The sequence below is a fragment of the Capricornis sumatraensis genome, chromosome 8 (genome assembly GCF_032405125.1).
Source record: "Capricornis sumatraensis isolate serow.1 chromosome 8, serow.2, whole genome shotgun sequence".
Classification (NCBI taxonomy): domain Eukaryota; kingdom Metazoa; phylum Chordata; class Mammalia; order Artiodactyla; family Bovidae; genus Capricornis; species Capricornis sumatraensis.
The window spans coordinates 104,622,784-104,638,324 of record NC_091076.1 but is presented as its reverse complement, the minus strand read 5'-3'; positions in this window follow the sequence as shown (position 1 = coordinate 104,638,324).

Sequence of the window (15,541 nt, the reverse complement as noted above, 5' to 3'; positions counted from 1 at the left end):
GCCATCTTCCTCTGAGAGATTGTGCAGCCTTGGACGGGAGCTCTCAGAACATCTTGTTTCCCGAGTTATTTTGAAGGGTGGCTCTCAGTCTTGGGTGTCCATTAGAATCACCTGGGAAGCTTTAAAACATCCTGATGCTCAGGTTACACCTCGACGAGTCAAGCCTGAATCTTCGTGGAGAGCTAATTTCCACGCATGGGTATTCTTTGCCCCAGGTGATTCTGATGTGTGGGCACATTGAGAACCACTGGTGTGCGGCGGTTCTCTTTAGTCTTCACTGCTTCTCACGCAACGTGGTGAGCTTCGCATGCATAAATGCATCCCTCGAAGCCACCCCAGGAGCGGAACACTGTATTATCCACTTTGTTTTACGGTCGAGGAAACTGCTTCTGTGCAGGGGCAGCTTGCCCAAGATCACGGAGTGAACCACTGGCTTGGGGGACTGGATCCAACCTGAGCCTCGATGTGAAAAGCACAGAAACACAGGACACTTGGGGAAAAGGTACAACTCAGAGGAATAATATCAAGATCAGTGGTAGAAAACTGAGAAAATTCAGAGACGCCGCCCTTCCTAAAGTACTGTGGATTTTCCGTTTTTAAAATGATTGCTGGCAGTAAGATGGAACCATGCAGTCGAAGTGGGAGAGGTGGAGCTTGGAACAACAGGGCTTTGAAGAATTTGGGACCTGGGCTCCCTGCTCAGTCATCACAGTGTGCACTCCCTGAATGCACAGCGTCCAATTCTTTACCTAAAGTTCTTGGTTTTCACCCAGATGATGTGCAATAGATGCTTGGATCGCCTTCCCCAGGGAGGATGAAAAGGTACAAACGTGATACTGTAACTCGTTGTACTATTCCAGCGGATGGACTGGAAGCAAAGAGAGAAAATTTGCTTAGTACTGGTCCTGTCTCTTGTCTCTCTGTCTCTGTGCACCTAACCTGTTAAGTGTTCAAACACCGACTCCGTAATAAACATGTTCTTTATAGACCCATGTCCGCTCACAGCTCTTTGGCTTACCTGACACTTGGCCCTGGCTTCGCCTGTGCACTTGGCACTCCCAGTCCCCTGACATCCTGGTGCCTGTTTGTGAGGCCAGGCAAACGCCCTGCACAGTGGGACGGGGCTTTCTTACCCACCGAGTGGATTTGCCTAAATGCCGTGTCTCTTTCACCTCACCTTGTGTTTTGAAGAAGGCACTGGTTATCAGTGTTCTTTCAGGCTTCCCCAGAGCGTGGAGATCTAGTTGAGCTCCTGGGCACCAGCTGAGCTGCTGTATACAGCCTGTCCCTCTCACCACCTTAGGGGTGGGTTGAATCTAGTGTTCTCAAAGCCAGTTGGTAGGGGCGGGTTCATTCAGCGTTCTCACTTCCTGGTTCTCAGATTCCAGTCCAATGTGCTTCTCTGTGTGTGCCTGGGCCCAAGAGGAGATGCAGAGAAGTATGAATTTTCATGGAAACTGGCTTGCCAAAAGTTTTTCAAATATCACGATGTTTGTGCTTAGCAAAGTCTCCTTTTTCTCTCCTATTTAAGCAAAGCTTTTTGACATTAATCTTCTTTATACACCAGCGCATAGGATGTGTGTGACCTCACATGCAGATATGACTTGTTTAAATATTATTTTCAGGGCTTCCCTGGTGGCTCAGTGGTAAAGAATCCAGCTGCCAATGCAGGAGACACAGGTTTGATCCCTGATATTGGAAGACCCCCCATGCTGCAGAGCAGCTAAGCCCCGGTGCCACAACAATTAAGCCTGGGCTCCAGAGCCCAGGAGCCACACTACTGAGCCATGGGTCCCAGCTGCTGAAGCCCGAGTGCCCTGAGCCCGTGCCCCGCAACAAGAGAGGCCACCACAGTGAGAAGCCTGCCCACTGCAACTAGAGAGGAGCCCCTGCTTGCTACAGCTAGAGAAAAGCCCTCGCAGCAATGAAGACCCAGTACAGCCAAAAATAAATAAAAAATTTAAAAGATTATTTTCAAGGCAGAAATAGACGCACAGACATAGAGAACAAACATATAGACACCAAGAGGGGCAAGTGGGAGTGGGATAAATTGGGAGATTGGGATTGACATATCTATACTACCATAAATAAAACAGATAATTAATTAGAGCCTGCGGGTACAGCACGGGGGAAGAAAGAAGGTACGATCTGTTTGTAGGACATTACTAACTTTAAAAATACACTCCAGTATACATTGGGTGCAGAAAAATACTATTTGATTCCACTTATGCAAGGGACTTGGAATAGTCAAATTCATAGTGCCAGAAGGGCTTCCCTGATGGCCCAGAAGGTAGAGAATCTGTCTGCCGTGCTGGAGACCTGGGTTTGATCCCTGGGTCCCGAAGATGGCCTGGGAAAGAAAAAGGTGACCCACTCCAGTATTCTGGCCTGGAGAATTTCATGGACAGAGTAACACTTTCACTTTAGTACTGGAAAGTACATTGGTAGATGTCAGGGCCAGGGGGTAAGGGGTAGGGAGAAGGGGAAGTGGGGGGTTATATCTAGTAGGGACAGAGTTTCAGTTTAGGAGGGTGAAAAATCTGGGAGATGGAAGATGGTGGGAGTTTCATAACAATGTGAATGTATTTAGTGCCACTCAAATGTACAGTTAAATATACTGAAAATAGTATGCTTTATATTATGTGAGAGTGAAAGTCGCTCAGTCGTGTCCAGCTTTGTGACCCCATGGACTGTACAGCCCCTGGAATTCTCCAGGCCAGAATACTGGAGTGGGTAGCCCTTCCCTTCTCCAGTGGATCTTCCTGACCCAGGAATCGAACTGAGGTCTTCTGCATTGCAGGCAGATTCTTTACTGACTGAGCTATCAGGGAAGCCCATATTATATGACTTTTTCCATAATAAAAAAAATTAAAAAAGACTGTTTTCAGCAAAAGGCAAAATCATAACTCTCTTATGGATACGAAACATGAGAATGCATTACAGATTTTATTCCACTCAGGAGAAAACCAGGCAGATGTAATAACTAATTCAGAAGTGCAGAGGCTCAGCGCACACAGAGTGGTGACTGTGAAAATGAATTAAATAGGCAGGAGGGAGGTCATGGCCAGGGCATAATTTGCATGCTTATCAACAGCCCACAATCCACAGATTGTAAAGTTGTTCAAAGATGATGGAAAACTCGAGTCAGCTAACTTGGAGGGGTGTCGTCTAGAGAGCACATGTTTTTCCACGGAAGCACAACCGTTTTCAAGAGTGAGTGTGCACCTCAAAGCCAGTGCCCTGGGACAACCCTGAGGGATGGGATGGGGAGGGAGGGAGGAGAGGGGTTCAGGATGGGGGACGCATGTACACCCGTGGCTGATTCATGTCAGTGTATGGCAAAAACCACCACAATATTGTAAAGTAATTAGCCTCCAATGAAAATAAATAAATTAATTTTTAAACATACATAAAAATGAAGAACAAGGAAAATAAAAAAGCGTGAGTGTGCATGAGAACCACTCCAGGGTTGGAATTCTTTAAAAAAAAATTTGATATTTATTAATTTATTCATGGCTGCACTGGTCTTCGTTGCAGCGCAGGCTTTCTGTAGTTGTAGTGAGCAGGGGCTGCTCTCTAGTTGAGGTGCTCAGGCTTCTCACTGGGGTGACTTCTCTTGCTGCAGAGCGAGGGCTCTAGGGCTCGCAGGCTTCAGGAGTTGTGGCACGTGGGCTCGATAGTTGGGCTCCTGGGTTCTAGAGTGCAGGCTCAGCACGTGCGGTGCAGCTGCTGCGTTGCTCCGTGGTGTGTGGAATCTTCCTGGATCAGGGATCGAATCCATGTCTCCTGTCTTGGCAGGCAGATTCTCAACGACGGAACCACCAGGGGAATCCTGGAAATCTTTTTTTCTTTTCCTTTTTTGGCCACACTGTGCGGCATGTGGGATCTTAGTTCCCCAACTAGGATTTGAACCCTGTAAGTGGAAGCGCAGTCTTAACCACTCAACCACTGGGGAAGTCCCAGGATTGGAATTCTTGAAAAATGTCATTGGATGACCTCTGCTGTAAGATACACTTTATGATTTAGAGGAAGCTGGATTGAATGGAAAGAGGTTCAACTCTCTAGAAGTCATCTTGTCGGTTATATATCCTGTCTTCTCTAATTCTGTTTTCTGTGCCAGGCCCATCCCTAACTTTTTTTTTTTAACAGCCTGAGATATAACTTATTTACTATATAGCTCACCCATTTAAGTGCACAATTCAATCGATTTTAGTATAGAGTTGTGCAACCATACCATAATCTAATTTTGAAGCATTTTCATCATGCCCACAAGAAACTTTATTTTCATGGATAGTGACCCCTCTCCCAACTCTCTTCCTTCCCCTCCCAGCTGGAGGCCACAACTAATCTATGTTAAGTCTTTGCAGATTTGCCTATTCTGGACATTACATGTAAATGAGATCATATCATGTGCATGCGTGCTAAGCTGCTGCAGTTGTGTCCGATTCTTTGTGACCCCGTGGACTGTAGCCTGCCAGGTTCCCCTATCCATGGGCTTCTCCAGGCAAGAATACTGGAGTAGGTTGCCATGCCCTCTTCCAGGGGATCTTCCCGACCCAGGGATCAAACCCACGTCTTGCAGGCAGATTCTTTACCACTGAGCCACAGGAAAGCCCGAGATCATATCAGATCATATGATCTCGTGGCTGTCTTCTATCACTTAGCATATGTTTTCAAGATTTACCCACATGGTAGCAGGAGTCAATGAGTCATTCCTTTTTATTCCTGAATAATAATACTCCATTGTATGGAGACACTGCATTTTGTTTTTCCATTCGTCAGTTCATGGACATTTGGGGTTTTTTCTCCCCACTTTTTGGCTATTATGAATAAAGCAGCTCTGAACATTCAATGTGTAAGTTTTTGTGTGGTTATATGGTTTTGCTTCTCTTGGATAGATACATTGGAGTATGTCAACTGAGTTGTATGTCAACTATGTGTTTACTTTATTTTGTTAAATGATTAATATTTATTTATTTGGCTGTGCCGGGTCTTAGCTGCGGCACGAATGATCTTTGATTTTCACTGCGGCACGCTCTCGCATGGTCTAGTTCCTTGACCATGAACCTTGCATTTGGGAGTGCGGCGTCTTAGCCACTGGACCACCAGAAAAGTCCCTATCTATTTAATTCTTAACTAATTCTGTTTCCTGATTTGTGCAGAGTGTGCATCTTCTGATGTCTCTGCTCAGATTCTTTTTTCCCTTAGATTTCTTTTGGGGGGATACACACTGCTTTCTTTACTTATTTATTCTTGGCTGTGCTGGGTCATCATTGCTAAAAAATTGTTTTTTCTTTAAACATTAAAACAAAATATTTTAACCTGACTCCCCATGTCCTGCTCGGGAAGATCCACGTGCTATGGGGCCACTGAGCCCTCAAGCCAGAGCTACCGGGTCCACACGACCTAGAGCCGTGCTCTGCTACAAGAGAAGCCGAAGCCCTGCAACGACGGAGTAGCCCCTGCTCATTGCAACTAAAGAAAGACTGAGTGTAGTGACGAAGCCCCAGCACAGTGAAAAAAAAACACGAAGCTGTATGTTGATGGTAATGGGTCATGCTATGGCAGCTTTGAGCACCAGACAAGTGGCCTAAGTGCTCGCTGCTCTTTGAGTCTGTACATGTATGTGAGGTGAGGCCTTCTACCGTGTGAGGTCCAGGGAAGAGGCCCTTCTTATCCCTGTCTGAAGGTAAGACCATTCTATACTTCCCTTTGGCCAAACTTTCCTTTTTTTTTCTACCTAGAATGCTTCTGTTTCCCAAAACCACAGTATTTTTCTTAGTAATGGTTATATCCATTTCTTAGAGTTTTCTCGTAGGAAGACCAAGGCAAAAATAATGTGATTTGGTGCAAATGGGGAAAAAAAAAAATGGAACTTTCATTCATGAATCACCGCTGTTTAATGAAGGAGTAGATGATTCAGGGTGCCCTAGGCAAGGATTCAATATTAAGTTGGCTTGCTAGCCTTTCTTCCATACAGAATGTTCTGCCTCCTGGATGGTCACACTCAGCAAGTGTGCTTATCTTGGAGACTGAACTGGATCAAATGGCCTGTTGTGAGCCCTCTGGGCTGCTGGAAAGGCCAGGCAGACACTAATAGACTTGTGTGATGATGGGTCTTCAGTCTCTGGACACAACTACGGTATTTCTTATTCTTGTAAGGCTCCAATATCAACAATAGAACTCTTGTTTATTTTCTAAGATCACAGCTTACCATTCCCCAGGGCTTTGGAAGTCATCTACCATCCCATTGCTTCTCCTTTTGGAGGAATAACTGTCTGATAGACACTGGGTCCCCGGTGTCATTGGGTATGTAAAAGCCACATGACATGGGGACTTCCCTGGTAGTCCAGTGGCTAAGACTCCAAGCTCCCAGTGCGTGGGGCCTGGGTTCGATCCCCTGGTCAGGGGACTAGCTCACATATGCTGCAAATAAAGACCCCATGTGCCAAAAATAAAAGACCCCACAGGCATGCTGCAATGAAGATCCTGGGCTGCCACTAACACCCGGCACAGCCAAATAAATACATTTATTATTTTAATTCTTAAAAACAACATGACTCGAAATCAAAGTTTTTGCTTGTGAATTCATTTAACTTGCATTTGTTGAGTGATCGCTAAACACTGGACTGCTAAGGAACTGAAAGCTGGCATGTGACCGTGTGGCAGAAGACACGTGGGTCCACTGGAGCCACAGAGGAGGAGGCCTGACCAGCACAAGTACAGCAAGGTTCCCCGGGCCTTGTTCCCATCAAGGCCAGTGAGACCCACAGAATGAGACGGGACACAGACTCTCAAAAGGCAGCACCAGGAAGGCTGAGGATAAGACTCTAGCAGGAAAATTCTACCCCAGCCACATCTAGCCCAGATTTCTACCAGGACCTAGAGAAGAAAGGGTTGAGAATTAATGGCCAAATTGCATGACAGGCCACCTGCAATGTTAATAATTGTGTGGAAAGTGCCTTTGTGGAGAGGTTTTCAGGATGGTAGCTCAGATGTAAAGAACCTGCCTGCAATACAGAAGACCAAGGTTTGCTCCCTGAGTCAGGAAGATCCCCTGGAGAAGGGAATGGCAAACCACTCCAGTATTCTTGCCTGGAGACTCCCATGGACAGAGCAGCTTGGTGGGCTACAGTCTATGGGGTCGCACAGAGTCAGACATGACTGAGCGGCTAACACTAACTTTTTCAGGATTGGCAGAAGCCTTTTTTTTTTTTTTGGCCACACCTCGAGGCTTGTGGGATCTTATCTCCCAGAACAGGAATTGGACCTGAGCCCTTGGCAATGAAAGCACAGAGTCTTAACCACTCGACCACCAGGGAATTTGAATGAGACTTATTTTTAATTATTACTTCCCCTTTCATCAGTGGAAGGACTGATGCTGAAGCTGAAGCTCTAATACTTTGGCCAACTGATGCCAAGAGCTACCTCATTGAAAAAGACCTTGATGCGGAAATAGACTGAAGGCAAAAGGAGAAGGGGGCAGCAGAGGATGAGATAGTTAGGTAGCATCATTGACTCAATGGACATGAATCTGAGCGAACTCCAGGAGATAGTGGAGGACAGAGGAGCCTCGTGTGCTGCAGACCACAGGGTCGCAAAGAGTCAGACTCTGCTTAGCCACCGAACAAAAATAAATATCAAGCACCTTCAGTGTGGCAGATACAGTGATGAGCAGCACAGATCAAGTCCTGACCTCACAGAAATTAACTTTCTACAGCAGAGATGAGTCAATGAACAGACAGTGGTCAGTGCTATCAGGAAAAATGAAGAAGGGGAGGGGTGAGAGCTATGATCCGGGACAGGCTCTCTGGGGAGTGACCAGGTAAAGGAAGCAAGCCAAGTCACCAGAAATCTATGGGCAGAAACTGGGCTTAACGAATAGAACTAGAAATGTAGGGCCCTGAGTCAGGAGCACGCTCAGCGCTTTGTAAGATGTGAACAAAGGTCAGCCAGCATGGCCGTGGCAGGAGCCGGGTAGGAAGGGATGGAGGGGGAGGCGGAGCGAAAAGCAAAATCACCTCCTCTTGACCCAGAAAACCTCCCCACAAAGGCAGGCAAGAAAGAAAACAATTTCGTTGTTGACTAAGCATTAAACCAGAATGTGCTGTGTATCAGAGGCCATCCACTAATAAGACAGAAAGACATCCCGCCCTTTCCTACAGGCGAGCAGATACATCTCATCGAAAACATGTTCGCACGATAAACAGTGACTGCTTCTCAATCAAGAGGCCTTGGCAGCGCCGTTTGTCACAGCGTTCATCCTAACTGCCCTTGGCGGCTGTGTTCACTAGTTGACTCTCTCATTTTCTTGGCCACACCATGCAGCACGAGAAACTTCCCCAACCAGGGACTGAACCTGCACCCTCTGACCCCTGAACCATCAGCGTGTTCACTAATTGACTTTATCCAGAGAGAAATACACGCAGGCTTCTGAGCTCCCAGAGAAACTGGGAGATGGGTGGGTCTCACTCATCCTTGAGGGTGACATTTCCAAGAGACTTCCCTGCTGGTCCAGTGGTTACGAATCCACCCGCCAATGCAGGGGACACGAGTTCAACCCCTGATCCGGGGAGATCCCACGTGCCCTGGAGCAACAAAGCAGTGGGCCGCAGCTCCTGAGCTCACCGGCCCTACAGCCTGTGCTCCACAATAAGAAAAGCCACCTCAATGAGAAGCCTGCCCACCACAACTAGAGAAAAGCCCTCACACAGCAACGAAGACCCAGGGCAGCCAAAAATGAAAGGAATTAATTCACTAGTTTAAAAAAGGAGATGTCACAGGTCTGGTGAGATTATTTAGCTTTCAGAAGTCACATACATTTCAAGAGACAAAGAATCTAAGTGTTTTCCAAAGCAAGTGCTCTAAGAAAAGGGAGGAGGGACTTCCCTGGTGGTCCAGGGTTAAGACTTCACTTTCTAATGCAGGCAGTAGGGGTTTGATCCCTAGTCAGGGGGCTCACATTTCACATGCCTCAGGGCCAAAAAACCAGAACATAAACAACAGAAGCAGCGCTGTAACAAGTTCAAGGCTATGCTATGCTTAATCGCTCGGTCATGTCTGACTCTTCGCGACCCTATGGACTGTAACCTGCCAGGCTCTTCTGTCCACTGTCATTCTGCAGAGAAGAATACTGGAGTGGGTTGCTATGCCCTCCTCCAGGGGATCTTCCCAACCCAGGGATCGAACCCCGGTCTCTTGCATTGCAGGTGGGATTCTTTATCGTCTGAGCCACCAGGGAAGCCCAAGCATACTGGGGTGGGTAGTCTATCCTTTCTCCAGAAGATCTTCCTAACCCAGGAATTGAACCAGGGTCTCCTGCATTGCACGTGGGATTTTTTACCAGCTGAGCCACCAGGAAAAGGCATTAAAAATGATCTACATTCAAAAAAAAAATCTTAAAAATATAAAAAGAAAAGTGGGGGAGAAAGGGTATCTCTTCCTTTACTTTCTACAGGGGAATCAAGCCTCTTATTCTTTCCTTGTATTTGTCCTTATCCTAGAAAAGCAGAACATGCAATGTATTCTACGTGTTAAGAGAAGCCACGGCGGGTGTTGAGCTGGAGCGGGTTCTAAATGTGGGGTGGGGGTGCTCGGCGGAGACTTGGCCCTCGGGTTTGGCCAGGAGGGGATGACGGGAGCTCCAGAAGGTTGTGGATGGTGCTGGTTTCCTTCACGGTTTGTGCCAGATAATCTGAAAGGTCTGCTAAACATGGCACTTGCGGTGCTAAACCCGTGTGCTTCTGTTTCTTGTTCGGACTGCTGTGTGATAAGTGTCATGCGGTCATCAGAGAACACATCCATCTTTCTTCCTCGTTTCTGGTATTTCTCCAGAACAACCTCTCTCACACAACTCAAGCTTCTTGTAAATGGTGGAAGTGAAGTAAAAAGCTTTGGGAAATAAATTCTGAGCAGTTAATTAAAAAAAAAAAATTCTCTTATTTGCCTGTGCTGGGTCCTAGTTGGGGCATGTGGGTGGGATCTTTAGTTGCAGCAGGTGGGATCTAGTTCCCTGGCCAGGGATCGAACCCAAGCCCATTGCATTGGGAGCGTGGAGTCTTAGACACTGGCCCACCATGGAAATCCCCTAAGGAGCTATATTTTTGATATAAAAAAAAATCAAAAGTTCAAAGCATGCAGAACAAGAAAATGCTAATGGGAACCTTGGTGCAGCAAAGTCAAGCCAAGGCAAACAGTAACTCGTGTTGTCAGGACCACCAGGCAAGGTCTTGACTTTGCTCAGAGCCTGAAAAAGCAGGCGAAGAGGGATAGTACCTAGATCAGAAGGGTTTTATCCAGTTTCCCACCTGGGTTCTTTGTGCTGTGCTGTCATTCATGTAACCACTTGCTGGTAGAATACGCCATTTAAACAGCTCTCTGAAGAGAAGAAACTAATTACATACAGTTTCTTTCATGCTTGCAGTGTCAACTCCACAACACAGAATTAAAATCGACAGCTCTGGCTTTCAGGCTAGGAGTTCATTCTCACTGGTTGAGAACCACCTGGTCCTTGGAGTTCAGGCCCTACTTGGGTGTGTCACGTTCTCTGGCTTGGTTCTGGCCGTTTGGTGGGAGTGTTGATGTTTATTTTAGAGCACTGACCCTTTCTTTGACCAGCAGGCTTTTCAGAAATAAGAAGTTCATGGAATCTTTTCTCTGCCTGTAAAGGAAGATTTATTGTGTTTTGTTCTTAAGCTTTAGCCTGGCCTTGATGCTCAGAAATGCACATTTAAAAAAAAAAAGAAAGAAATGCACATTTAATTGCACACAGAACATGGGTTTATAGTGGCTTTTCAATGGAAACTTTTATCACCTAATTGCACCATTGCCACCAATAAAGGCAACTGCTGACCAAATCATATGACAAGAATGATTTACAATGGGACTTCCCTGCTGTTCCAGTGGTTAAGATTCCAGGTAGGAGTTCAGTCCCTGATTGGGGAACTGAGATCCCACAGGTTGCATGGCATGCAAAAGCAACAAAAACAGGGGCTTCCCTGGTGGCTCAGTGGTAAAGACTGCTAATGCAGGAGACACAGGTTCGATCCCTGATCTAGAAAGATCCCACACGCCGCGGAGCTCTGCAACAAGAGAAGCCACTGCAACGAGACCCCTGAGCACCACACCTGGAGAGTGGCCCCTGCTCTCTGCAACTAGAGGAAGCTCACTCGCAGCAACAGAGACCCAGCATGGCCAAAATAACTACAAAATCATGGACAAACAAAAAACAAGGCGGCAGCAGGCCTGCCTCCAGAGAGCTCACTGTCTAGGATATGGCATGTCCAGCCCTGGTTCTCAATCACAGTGAGCCTCTGTGATTTGCATTGATAGTGACGCCCTCCTTAAGGGCCAATAGACTCTTCCTTTCAGTATCTCATTCTTTCAGTTCAGTTCTGTTCAGTTGCTCAATCATGTCCGACTCTTTGCGACCCCATGAATCACAGCACGCCAGGCCTCCCTGTCCATCACCAACTCCCAGAGTTCACTCAGACTCACATCCATCGAGTCCGTGATGCCATCCAGCCATCTCATCCTCTGTCGTCCCCTTCTCCTCCTGCCCCCAATCCCTCCCAGCATCAGAGTCTTTTCCAGTGAGTCAACTCTTCACATGAGGTGGCCAAAGTACTGGAGTTTCAGCTTTAGCATCATTCCTTCCAAAGAAATCCCAGGGCTGATCTCCTTCAGAATGGACTGGTTGGATCTCATTCTTTAGATTCTCATAAAGGGAACTTTGAGATCTGTATGTTCACAGGGCCTATACTTTGCTTTCTCTGATTGCCTTCTGCTCCTTTGGACAATGTCAAATATTTTGTCTCCCCTTTCAGTTCTCCCCAGGATACCCTCGGCAGTTTTTCTACATTCCTCAGCCTTTTCTGTGATGGTCAGTCTCAGCTCTCTGTTCCCCTTCACTCTTGACGTTGGTATCTTTCTTCCTTACTCAAGCCTATTTGTCTGGGCCTCTCCACCGTTCCTTCCTGGCTTCCTGCTGACTCCAGTGACTGATCTTAACACTCTTATAAGTGTTGGGTATGACAGTAAGTATATTAGTTAGCATTTCCAAGTAGCATTTCCTGGAGTTCTGTCATGAATTCAGATCTTCTTCCTAACAATACTTTCTTTCTCCCTGAATACTGAATCTGGAACTATTGCCCTTTAAAAAGACAATGGGGAACCTCCCTAGCAATCTAATGGTTAAGACTTTAACTTCCAATGCAGGAGGTATGTGTTTGATCCCTGGTTGGAGAGCTAAGACCCCACATGTCTCATGGCCAAATACTAAAAGGTAGAACAGAAACAATGTTGTTAACAAATTCAATAAAGACTGTAAAACTGGTCCACACACACACACACACATCGTAAAAAAAAAAAACGGTTTCTTGAGAATTCCTGTTTTTAAAGTCATACTAAAAGACTGATAGAGACTTTCCTGGTGGTCTGGTGGCTAAGACTCCACGTTGTCAATGCAGGGGGCCCAAGTCTGATCCCTGGTCAGGCAGCTAGATCCTGCATGGAACAACTAAGAACCAGTGCAGCTAAACAAATCAATTTTAAAAAGATAGAGACACTGAAAAATGATTGCACAACTCAACAAATGATGCTTTTACTTTGCTTTTAATTTTCACCATTACTAGTGTTGAATTCTGCAAGATCATAGCTAAAACTCTTTAGTGTGGGATATCAATTTTACCCATAAAGGCTAGATGAAAAAACTCAAGTTTTGGCTCTGATAGCAAATTAAAATGCGTATGAACACATGATGTTTGAAACTTAAAAACAATTTAAGTGATAAAAGCTAGATAATTAAATGGGCTTCCCTGGCGGTTCAGCAGTAAAGAATCTGCCTGCAATTCAGGAGACCGGATTCAATCCCTGGTGCGAGAAGATCCCCTGGAGAAGGGCATGGCAACCCACTCCAGTACTCTTGCCCAGAGAATCCCATGAAATGAGGAGCCTGGCGGGCTGCAGTTCGTAGGGTCGCAAAGAGTCAGACACTGTTGGGGCCAGTGTGAGGAAAGCAAGAGAGACCCCATCTTGAAGCCTGTCTTCCGTCTTAAAGACAGGATTTGAATGGGGCCTGAACCCTGCCCAAGAGTGAGGAAACCGTTGCTAGTGAAAACCAGGTCTCCTGGAGACTTCCCTCCCTACGGATGGCAAACGGAGATTGTAGATAAGGTCAGGCTGCCCCCGTTAGATTAACTGTGGAGACATCCCCGCTTGATGCATAATCATTGTTTCCCCCCTCTAACCTTAATTGTTTGTTCTCCTAGCACCCACTTGTTGTAAAACTCAATCATATACAACAAAGAGGTTGCTAACATGTAACCAGTCGTGTAGTGGGAGGTATAAAACTGGGCCTCTCAGAAACATCAGGGTCCTTGTTGGGAACTGATTCCCCTTGGACCCACTGGCGTAATAAACTGTACTCCACTTCTCCGAGGCGTGTTTTGCGCCTCCGGATTCCACAGCAACACGACTGAAGGGACTAACAGCAGCAGCAGATGATTAAATCTGCACGAGTGTAACTATATCCTTTACCAAAAATGATACATAAGGAAGAATTCAACTATTTTTATGTTTACAAGTCAGATGCTGTCAAGCAGACTGTGGTGTACGATCCGTAAGCCTTAAAAAAATTTAACCTAAAGGCAAACAGAAAGATTCGGTAAATTTTAATTTTCCAAAGGTACTCAGAAGAAATTACCAGAAGCACCCTCCAGTTTATAAGGCACAGTTGGACAATCCATTTACCCCAAATGAACTACCTGTGTTGGGAGGTAGTGATGTGAGACCATGATCTCTGTGGTTGTATCCCCTCCATGCAGAAGCATCACTCTTCAGGTGCAACAGTGCATAAAGAGAAGCAACAGACTCACCTTTCATTACTGCATCAGCTACTGGCTTTGTCATACATAGAATTTTAAATGCCTGATTACAATTGTACAACAACAATAACCATACCAATATTTATCCCAAAAGGTAATCATATGCTCCCTGTTGCTGTTGTTTAGTCACTAAGTTGTGGCCGACTCTTTGAGATCCCATGGACTGTAGCCTACCAGCCTCCTCTGTCCATGGAACTTTCCTAGGCAAGAATACTGGAGCGGGTTGCCATTTCCTTCCCCAGGGGATCTTCCCAATCCAGGGGTTGCACCCGCGTCTCCTGCATTGGCAGGCAGATTCTTTACTACTGTGCCACCTGGTTCCCCCTTAATTCCCAACCCAGGGATTTCCATTTCATGCTGTCCAAACCAGAGAAGCTAGGAAGTTAGGCCTTGAAAAGAGAGGGAGTGAGAGGCGCCATAGAGCCAGACCACACCCAAGCCCCGTCTCCCCTGTCCTCCCAGCTGCCAGGGTCAGTGCCCCAGCTTGTGCCCGGGAGAGGAGCTGAGGAAGCTCTGCCTCAGATATGCAAGTGGAATTTGAAACAGCTGGCTTGAGTTTCAACAGCCTAAAGTGACTGAACCTGCCCAAGACACTGCAAGGGACAGGAAGGGCAACTGCCAGAATGGTGGGGAGGTGGTGCTTAGAAAATAGAGAACTGAGCTGAGGCTCAGTGAAAAAGCTGCACTTAGATTCTTGTCTGGACCACAGTTCCCCTCCTCCCCAGTCTCCCTCCTCTCTGATACCTGCAGTTGTGTCCCGAGACGGCCCTGGAGCATTTTCTGCTCCGCTTCCATTTGGAAACTTAGCAGTCAAATGCGGAGAAGGTAATGGCAGCCCACTCCAGTGTTCTTGCCTGGAGAATCCCAGGGACAGGGGAGCCTGGTGGGCTGCCGTCTATGGGGTCTCACAGAACTGGACACGACTGAAGAGACTTAGCAGCAGCAGCAGCAGCAGTCAAATGTACAGGCTCTTTAGCATCCCAAGGGGAGGCAACCTCTTCTTGTCCTTTGACTTCAGACTTCCCGTTTTTCCCTGGGAGCTGTGGTCCTTAGGACTGGGGAATAGTAGAAACCCAGCACCCAGCATCACTTAAGACGTCTGTTCTTTCAGATAATTCATGAGCTCAAGAGAGAGGATGGCTGATAGAATAGCCATTCCCCATTGAGGAGCCCTTCTAAACCACAACGGGAAGGACTCTAACCAAGAACAATGGTCTCCAGAGATGCACAGGCGGGCTGACTGAACTGGGACAAAGCGACTCCTCTGAGGCACTGTATGTGTTTATGGCTGGAGTTCTGTTTTGCTCAATTACCTAATGTTTATACAGGTGTTCTGACCCTTCCTTGACAGACTTGGATGCCCCAGGTCTGTGTTTGTACCTCTAGTTGACTACAATAAATTAATAGTGTTAGATAAGAAAAGACAAAGAAACCTTCCAGGCCATCAAACGAAAAATGAAAAATGAGTGTACTCAGGGATTATACTGGCTGAACCATACCCCAAGCCACGCCAGTGGACAACGGCCGTATGTTCCTCCCTGATTTTCCTGGTCAGAAAAACTGATCCGCAAAGGCCAGTCTGAAACTGCTGTTCCCCCAGACAAGGGGGATGGGGCATGGTAGGTGGGGGCGGGGGGAAGCCCTGCTCCAGTGGTCTC